Source organism: Amblyomma mixtum, chromosome 10 (genome assembly GCF_055824585.1).
Source record: "Amblyomma mixtum isolate Tamu chromosome 10, ASM5582458v1, whole genome shotgun sequence".
In the NCBI taxonomy this organism is placed as follows: Eukaryota; Metazoa; Arthropoda; class Arachnida; order Ixodida; family Ixodidae; genus Amblyomma; species Amblyomma mixtum.
Window position 1 is genome coordinate 107,552,302 of NC_143021.1, and position 10,097 is coordinate 107,562,398.

Below are 10,097 nucleotides of genomic sequence, written 5' to 3' on the forward strand. Positions count from 1 at the left end.
CGCTTGAAATGGCCCCAGTAGTCATGTGTGCAGAGCGGAGTTTATTAAAAGCGCCAGCTGCAGTTCTATAATACAACATTTTGGGCGAGTTGGTTACCTACATTCATTATTACAGCGCAAAGACGGCACAGAACAAGAAGGGGACACAACAGCGCTGTTGTGTCCCCTTCTTGTTCTGTGCCGTCTTTGCGCTGTAATAATGACTGCAGTTCTAGTGAAGCAAAATTATCTTTTTCGAAATATAAGCTGAGTGCCTAACAAAAACAGCTTTGTCGTGGTCCTGCAAGGTTCCACTGCATCGTGTAAACAGCCTGTTGCCGCGCTATCTTTCTACTGCTCGCACCAGAACTCGCACAGTAACAATTCGTCGTTCTTCTATCTTGTTAGCATGCAAACATCTGCATAACGGCACTCTTAAAATGTATTTTCACCACAAAACTCAGTAAATAACATATGAATATGCCGGCGTACCAAACCGGCAACGGATCAAACGATGCTGTGGCGCGTGCGCCGATTCTTCCTGGACTAGTTCGCGGTGCCACCTCAGCGTGGCGTCGATTTCGTGAAGATAGCCAATACACAGGACATTCTTTTCTTAATTTTTTTCTTCGGAGGAGGGAGGTTGCATACCACACCTAAAATTTGTCGTGAGCACATGCTCTCGCAGGTGTCACAGCCGTGGTAATTCATCATTTTGATTTCTTTTCAGCTGCGCACTTTGTAACATTACGCACCAAAATGTCTACTTAGTTCTGTGGGGACGCGCTTTGCTCGTCCTCTGTGGTTCGCTTCCCCGCAATGCACCCTCAACTCGTCCCCAGTGATTCGCTTCTCCGTAATGCACCCTCCTTAGTTGTGTTACTGTAGCTAACAGGGGCGGGCGCTGGAGTCGCAGTGACACGAGCGCCACGGTTGGCGTGTTTGCTGCGCGCGCGCGGGGGAGTGACGGTCCTCTTCTGCTCGGGACCGGGGAAGCTCGTTGACGTTCACGCGCGACTTTCGCTCGAACCGTGCTGGTGAGTCGAACGTCCTCGATTGCTCAGCGTATTTTGTTTCTAGTTGGCGTTATTAAGGCGGAAGCCTTTAATGCCTCATCGTTGTAAGCAGCAGTTGTCGACAGAAATGTCACGCTTTTCAATTGGTCGAAACGGTCGTGACGTCACAGTTCGCGAATTTCAAACGGGGCCAATTGTACTTTGGCTAATAACCATGCAACCAATTAAAGGGACCGTATAGTGATGCTCCAAGTAAGTGGGACTGAGTTTAGTTAATTGCTCACTTAACCAATTAGCCTAATTAACGTTTCCAGTCAGACCACATAAATACATAAAACCGAGAAGGAAATTGGCCGAGCTCGGAAATCGAACCTCGGTCTCCGGAGTGCGAGACGAGCACGCTAACACTCCGCCATGCCAGCTTTTTTTTCTTTATTGCCTGGCTTTGCAACGAAAATTGGACAAAACAAACAATCAACAAAACACAATAAATGCTATGTACATACGACTCATGGTCAGCCAGCATGAATCTGGATTCGTCTAATTAAAATTCAGGCAATGTACAGAGCGGCTCTAGTTTTGAGAGCCACTCCGGAGGGTCCGCAGCGGCCTTCTGAATGGCCAGAAACATGTCCATATTTTCGCGAAAGTAAATCCTGGCAGGTCTTGCGTCTTGGTCACAATGGTAGCCTACCATTCTGGAGCGCCATATACAGTGGAGCCCTGTCAGCATTATTAAGTCGAAAGGCACCCCATCCTCATTTTCAACAGATAAGTACCGAATGCCGTACGGGTCTAGCGAAATTCTTTCTTTAAGGTTAGCTGCAACACATCCCAAAAATAAACCCCTTCCCAGCAGTGTAAAAAAACATGGTCTATTGTTTCCGGCTTCCTGCAAATCAAACAGTGAGATCCCCAGGGTAAAAAGAATTCCTTTCCCTCTAAAAATTTTTTAACCGGTAGGGTTCCGGTGTGCAGCTTAAAAAAGAAGTTTTTTGTTCTTGGCGGCACTAGCTGCATTTTTTTCACTCTCTTTAAAACATCTTTGCCTGGGCCTCCACTGTAAAAGGCCCTGAACAAGGGCACGGGGAAAACTACATCGCACAAAGCACGGTGCAGCTTCTTTCGTTTCACAGTGGACAGAAAGTCATTCGAAAACCGCGCGGAAAGAAACCTTACACTGGCAACGATTTCCCGGTAAAAACCGCTGACCCTACTGTAAACCTCAGCAGTTCCGACTACGTACTCCGGCAGCAGGCGCCGCAGCCTAACTTGACATACGGTGCGCAAAAACGGGTCTCTTGTGTCCCGAAAAAACAAGAAACGATTCACCAGCTGCCGAAGAAACAAATGGCCCAGACCCAGCCCACCTTCCTGTACCCATCTGAACAGGTTGGCCCGGCTGCAGCGCTCCCATTCAGACGACCAGATGAAGACGGCGAAAATTCTGTGCAGCTTTTGAATGCCCAACCGTGAACAGTGCAACACCTGTATGACGTACCAGAGCCTGCTGATGAGGAACAGGTTGCAAACAGTGGCTCTGGCAAAAATTGACAAGGTCGTCCCTTTCCACTTATCCGCTCTCTCCCGTATCTCTTTGACCTGCCCTGTGCAATACTGTTCTCTGTCACGGTACGCATCGAGCGGAACGCCCAAGTACTTATCTGGTGTCGTCGTCCAAGGCACGCTGGCGAGCCGTTCAGGCGTAGACGCCCACCCGCCATGCCACAGCCCGAGGCACTTAGACCAGTTAACCCCGCTTCCCGTAGCTTGGCTGAAATCGCGTACACACTGGGCGTTTACATGAGCCCGACAAAAGTCGGGTTAATGGGGCTGTCGGGCCGAGAACCGGTTGTCGGGCTCATGTATACGCTAGGGGGTCGAGCAAAGGGACCGTCGAGTCGAGCTGGGCCAGCCCGACTGCAGGGGGTGGGTTGACTCTGCCCGACCCGGCTGGAAGGAGCATGTATACGCTGCCGCATCGGCTTAGCGCCTCCTCTCCTGCCTCCTCTCTTTCCTCCTCTCTGGTCTGGCTGGCGCTGATCAGGAACTCGGAGATATTTTTTCCATATGTGCGCCGAACACCGTCATGTTGCTTTCCTCCTCTAGCTGGTTCGGAAAGGCGGTATCCGTGCGTCCCGTGCGTTCTCTGCGGTTCTCCGTGTTTATTGTATGCGGTTGCTTAGCTGTAGTAGCCCAATTTGGGTGTATGCGCGATTTAAGCTGAAACGAGGCCTTCAGCAAACCACAGCGAAGTCGTCTGCTGTTCAAACAACTACAGGAAGCGAAGGCGGCTTGAAGCGGAGCAGTGTGAAGAACACAGAGAGCCACGGCGGCAGTGCGTTTGCGGGCTGTTTCAGGTATACACATACCTTACACGCGAGCACCTACTACTGATGTCGCTAAGATATGTGTCGTCTGTGAACTTTGCAAAATCAAAACATAAGTAATAATTCGGGGAAATGATGCAGCAGCACTGCGGGTTGCGTGAAACATTTCTGTTACAGCTCTTCTGTAAAATAGCTCTTCTGTAAAAGTTTTTGTGCACGCTTGTTTGTTTTTCATCAGTCCCCCCTTATGTAATACCCTGCTGGGCCCTTAGGGTATTCTGAATAAATAAATAACTGCCGACACTGGCGACTGATTATTAGCGACAGCGGCACTGTAAATATAGCTATTTGACAGTACTTGAAAGCCATGATGCATTGCGCAAATGCCACAGCTGTTTGCTTGCAGTAAATATCCGATAAACCAGCAGGACTTAAAAAACTCAATGCCACAGCTTTGACGTGTCCGCCTTGCATCGTGACACCTCATGCTTCGACCAAATACTATTTTCAACTGACACCATAATGCAAAGTGCCGATTGTTTAAAAAAAATGTGCCTATTAGGGATGTGCAATCAACAGGCACGCAGTGCCCACCCGACCACACGCACGCACTTTTTCGTTCTTTCGGCATTAATCAGAGGCCGCATCCGAGACGGACCAAACAGATACACCCCTCAGGAACTGTCACAACATGTGCACCAGTTTCGAGTGTATAAATTACATTGCGTTCGAAGGCCAGATGCCTCTCTACTACATCCTTTTCCGAGTTTAGCGAAATGTCAGACGACGCGAAGCTCCACATCCAGTTTCCTCTGTTCCTGCGACACTTTGCTTCGACGCGCGGCGCCGACGGATGCACTGGCGCTCCGAACAGCGCTGCCACACCCTCGCATGTTCACGCCTAGAGTGGACCACCCTAAATTTGCAAGCTTCACCAGTTATTTTACCGTTAGTACGAAGTAATCAAGAAATTTATGCAAAGCCAAAAGCCGCAACAGAATTCTGTGCGCTTATGCGCTCCAGCGGTGCCTTCTCCATGTAGCACTACAGAAAGTACCGTTTTTAGTACAGTGCAGAGGGAAAATGTAGTGAAAGACGCGGTCGAACGCAGTTTCAATCTGTTCGTGTCACCGGCGCAACGCAGGGCAGACCGCTTGAGCGCTTGACAGCAACACTGCTGTTAGCCCGAAACGGAGCGGTTTTTCTTTCATAATTATAACTACAACATAGAAGCGCTGAGCAAGTTTCGTGCTCGCATTGGTAAATGTCTCCTTTATAGATACCAGAAAGCCGTTAAATGAATTTCGCACACTTGCGTAGAAGCGCACCTCCATTGTCGATTTTCGGCACAACTTGCAGGGAAACATCCGCGTTGCCGCTCGCCGAAGCACGGGCCATTTTGTTCACAGTTGCTAAGTGCATACAGTGCAACACTTTGCAGTTCAGAATCATGCAAAAATCAACACTCGGATAAGGCTGAACAGCGCGGTGAGTACTCGCTGCCTGTACTGCAGCGGTGGCCACCCAAGCCAACATGGCGGAAAAATCGGCCAGACGCAAGATGGCGCTGCTGTCGAAAGATGGAGCGCGCACCTGAGCGAAGCACTCGGCAACAAGTGACAGCGAAATCAAGACGTATATAAAGAATTGGAGCGGGAGATGCGCGGTATGGGTAATAATTTTACATGGGAACAGCTGCGCACCTGCTGGAAGAACATGAAGAAAAAGTTTACGCTTGTAAATATTGAAAAAGTCGTCCTTGTGTGACCTCCCGGTTAATTTATTCGCGGATTTTAGGAGCTGTTCGGATCGGACCAGTCGTCGCTCAGTCTTGAACGAGGCAATTTTGACGTGTGGCTTCGGAAGCGGCGGAAGCGAACGTTTTGACGTTACATCGCCACGGCAAGTACCATGTTGTGCACATTCATCCATGAACCTAAAAGCTCCATGAAATAGAGCTGATTCAAACATAACATGAAGCTCAACGCAGCAGCGGAGACACCCATTCGAAATCAAAGCCAGCCGCTGCCGGCCTCGAAGAGAGCGCGCACGCGTGCGGGTGAACCAACCGACCGGAAAGAGCAGCAGTCGGGAAAGGGAAGTTTTCGTCCGCGCGTTCCTTCTCCTCTAGCATGCGTGTGGTTTGCTTGCTTGACGCTAGGGGTAGCGACGATCTCTGCCCGACCGAAAACCGGTTCATGTAAACGCGGTGGGGTCGGGCTGGTTAGCCCGACATCTGGCGCACCCCGACCCGACCCGCAACGTCGGGCTCCATGTATACGAGGCTACATTTAACTGCCTCGCTTATGCCTCCCTCGTCCACGGCAAACACTGCGATGTCATCAGCGTACGCTAAGAGCTAACTTCGGCTGCTTGCAAACTGAATCCGTTTATACTCCTGTTTTTCAGTATCTTCAAACAAAGGGTCTCCACATAAATACAAAATAAAAGGGGGCTGAGGGGACAGCCCTGGCGCACCGAACGCTGCACGCTAATGGGGGCCCCCAGACTCTTGTTAACGATCAATCTCGTCGTGCAGTTCCGGTACGCCAGGGCCACACCCTCGCGAATAACATAACCAACATTAACATGGCCCAATACTGCAAACAAATGTTCGTGGGCGACGCAGTCAAATTCTGGAGAAATGCCACCTGGCCACTAGTGTCATCACAGCATTCTAAGACACTGCGCGCAACGTGAATATTTGTAAAAATAGACCGCCCTTTAATCCCGCAGGTCTGATGCGGACCAACTTAGTAATGAATCACGGTCTGCAACCTTCGCGCCAGAACCTTCATGTAAATTTTGGTAACAGCAGTTACCAATCGTAATCTGTCTATGTCGTCCGCTTTGGAAATCAGCACAGTATGGGACGAACCATAGGATGGAGGCAGTGCATTTATTTTAAAGGCTTCATTAAAGATAACCTTCAAGACCGGGGAAATTACCCTGTCGGGTAATTTCCGTCGGGTCCAGGCGACTTACCTGGGTTCAAACTGTCTATTGCTTGCACAACTTCCCCTTGAGTTATCTCCTGCTCTAATCTTTCTTTAGTTTCGTCGTCCAGACGCGGCATCTCGGCCTCGCCGTAACGGGAAGGGAGGAAGATGTGAGTGAACGAAGACACCCTATTCACTAGACGCGCCTTTGTTCATTCCAAACCATCGAGCTGGCATGGCGGAGAAACGCCTCCTTAAATGCTATCACAAACGCAAGTATTTGGGTTCTGAAAAACAAACAAAGGAAAAAAAATTAAAGAAGATTTATACGTGCTAATGCGGATTTATTTCTTTATTTACAAATACTGGTTTCTCTTTATGATATGAGGCTAGTTAAGAGGCTAATTGTGTATGCTAATTATGCACTCATCAGTGCACCACCCACACAGCTTATAAAAGCTGTGTTCTTTTATGTTCTTTACGTTTTCCTGTTAAGTACTCGAGCGGTATAGAACCTCGGTGGGTTTAGCATTGCTCTGTCTCTTGCACAAAATAAGTTCTTCAGTAATTATACTGAGACAATGAGAACTGAAGTGTTAATCATATCCATTGTACCAGAAATGCCCAAGCAAACTACAGATACGCAAGAACCCAGAGAGTGTAGATTCCTTTGGGCGTAAGGCATGATAGCATACTATAAACAGTAGTGGAGTAATCTACTTAGACGCCGGAAACGAAACGTAATGAAGATCATACATAGATGTATTGGCCAGATAAGATGTCAATATATCAGCAAAAACACAAACGTAAGAATGGGTCCTCTAACTGCCACGTATATAGCAAGGGTCCCTCTCCGGGAGGCCCAATTTCTCACGAACCGCAATAACTTTTCGTACAAGCACTACCGAGAAAGGAAACCACAAAAGATGAGCAGGAAATTAGGCGAGGGGCTTGCAAGCCCAGGTCGGGCACAACACTTGGACAATACTGATAGCTAAAGGATTTAAATCTACTAGTTTCGCCTGGGGTCATTGTCAATATATGCAGCAATGTTACACTCCGCTGTAAATTTAGAACCCTTTTCTCGGTATCTAGTGCCCAGTCGACTAATCCGTCATCTAGGCAACATTGCTATCTACACGTCTCCCTTGTGCGTATTATATCAAACATAATGTTGAAGAGTTATCCCCCGAACCTATTCCTACTTTGGCGGCAGGTGCGTAGTAAAGAGTCACACAGGATACCTTATATAAAATATAATTCAATGTGGAGCAATCAGTTAGGTGCAGCGTGCTTTTATTCCCCCGTTGCAGCGATGCATATAAAACAACCGCAAGGCTGGTTCGAAAATGAGGTTTCAGTGAAGAAAATGAGGAGCTCCTCAGTTTGCGGGCGTTAATACTTAACATATATCCACAAAATGTGAAGCTTAAAGGTGATTATGAGGACTTCACAGGTGTCCCTGCCTTAAACAGACAAGAATCTATGCGCTCCGGAATACGCTTCAAAAAATTCCTTTTATTCAGAAACTTTCCTCCTGTTCTAAAAACGTGAAGAAAACCCTTGATTCTTTTGCAGATGCATCTTTCCAGGCGGAACCACACAATGAAGTTCACTATACGTCTACAACACAACGCAAACACTCTCTCTTGGCTTGCTCATCTCTTTCTATCTCACTAGCCGCCTAAGAGGATATCCGCTCGGGGAGAGCTTGCCGCACGAACAATTCACCCTCCAAATACATCCGACGTCCTTTCACAAGCGAGAGCTGCGTTATGTCACTCCCGATGGCTCCCGGTAATGTTCCTGCTCGGTGCCTGATAAAGACGCACCGCTAATGCGATTCCAGGATGAGCACAGTGCATCCACATTTCCTGGGAGTCCAAGCTGGCGGCCACACAATAAATGTAGCTTCCGAGCACTGCGCCATGTTGCTTCTCTAGCTTGATCACTCTCAGGCATACATCTGCCTGTATTAGTTTTCGCTAAACAACCGTATTCTCCGGTATACAGCCTGCTGCCTACACATGTTTAAAAGTCAAAAATTTCTGCTTTGCCGATATATGTAGATACAGACTATACAGTATTTTTTTCGGTATCGCTGAGTATCGTATGAAATTCTCAACACTCATTCTATTGCGATGTTTTGTGATGCTTGCGCTCAGCGGGCACGTTCATTATTATGCTCTGGTTGAACACCGGTCTCCTGCAGGCTACGTGTCGGATGGGAGAAAACTAGTAAATAAACTTTTTTTTTTTACACTAAATTGAGCTCCGCGGACTATAGACCGTCTCTGTACTATATACCGAAAATCGCGGTAGTTTCATCTTGTGTCTACACTCTTGCTTAACTTAGGTGCAAAAATTTAGGCTGCTCGCTTCCTTTGCTTCCTTTCATTGACTATTATGTTCACGGCGCTTCTAAATTCACTTGTGAATGCGCATTGCGCGCTATCGAATGAACGGGACCGCCGCGGTAGCTCACTAGTTATAACGCTCGGCTGCTGACACGAAATACGCGGGTTTGATCCCGTCCGTGGCGGTCGAATTTCGATAGAGGCGAAATTCTAGAGGTCCGTGTACTGTGCGATGTCAGTGCATGTTAAAGAACCCCGGGTGGTCGAAATTTCCGGAGACGTGCACTACGGCGTCCCTCATAGCCTGAGCCGCTTTGGGATGTTAAAACCCCCACAAACCAGAAGTTCTCAAGGCCCATATGACTGCAATGATTTTTAAGCTTGATAGCACGATTAAGCTAAAAGACAACAAACGAATCTTGCTGGCTGCAACGTTTACACAAGCACCATTGTCTCGCCTCTAGAAAACCCAAACTTCATAGCAATGAAGAGGTTTCTAGCGCGAATTAAAGAACCCTGGGTGGGCAAAATCATTCCTCTACTCTCCACTGTGGCGTTCCTTGAAGTACACATTGTCACTTTGTCCTGGGGAACTCCATAAAATTATTCTCTAGGCCGCACTTTCCGGCAAGCCATGAGGCATCTTTCTGCGCTCTGTATGTGAGACTGAAATGTTTCTCACTATGCAGCCGACTTGGCTGACTCGTTCCCCAAGTTCTTTGGTGATTGCATGGTTCGTCATACCCACCACACCTCATTCACAGCCTACGGGCAACTGTTATTATGAATATATTCATAAACTTAAAATCTCAACCTCCTACTCTTCGGTAAATTCCAACTTTTAACTATGTGCGGCGTGTTTCCTAACAGGCGAGCAAGGCCTAGATCATCCGCATCTCCTAAAATGGCTATTGTACTGGATATATATATATATATATATATATATATATATATATATATAATTAAGCAAACAAGGGAAGGGGAATGAGGGGCTCGTTATAAATATGAAAGAAGGAAACAGCCACAGAAATAAAGGAGCACAGGGCATTTTTTTTAATTAATTTATTTTTTGTGGTGTTGATCAAGTAAGAATATTATTGTCGCTTAAAGCTAATTGATTCGAAAAGCAGAAGAAAAAACAACCACATGCCGCCGGTGGGATCCGAACCCACGACCTCCGAATTACGCGTCCGGTGCTCTACCTCTGAGCTACGGCGACGGCTGTCAAACCTTCTGCGTTCGGGGGTATTTATGTTTTACAAATAACCTAACTTTGAGAGTGTTCATCAGCGCCACCCACATTCGTAAGCGGCGGACGTGGAACGTCCTGAGTTACCGCTGGTGTGACGTAGAACGCCATCGAACGGCGAGGGTGGAAGCTGTGTGGGAACCCTCTTATCTTCCTATGGCATCAAGGCTGCCAGAACCGAGGCCCTCGCTAATCAATTAAGCAAACAAGGGAAGGGGAATGAGGGG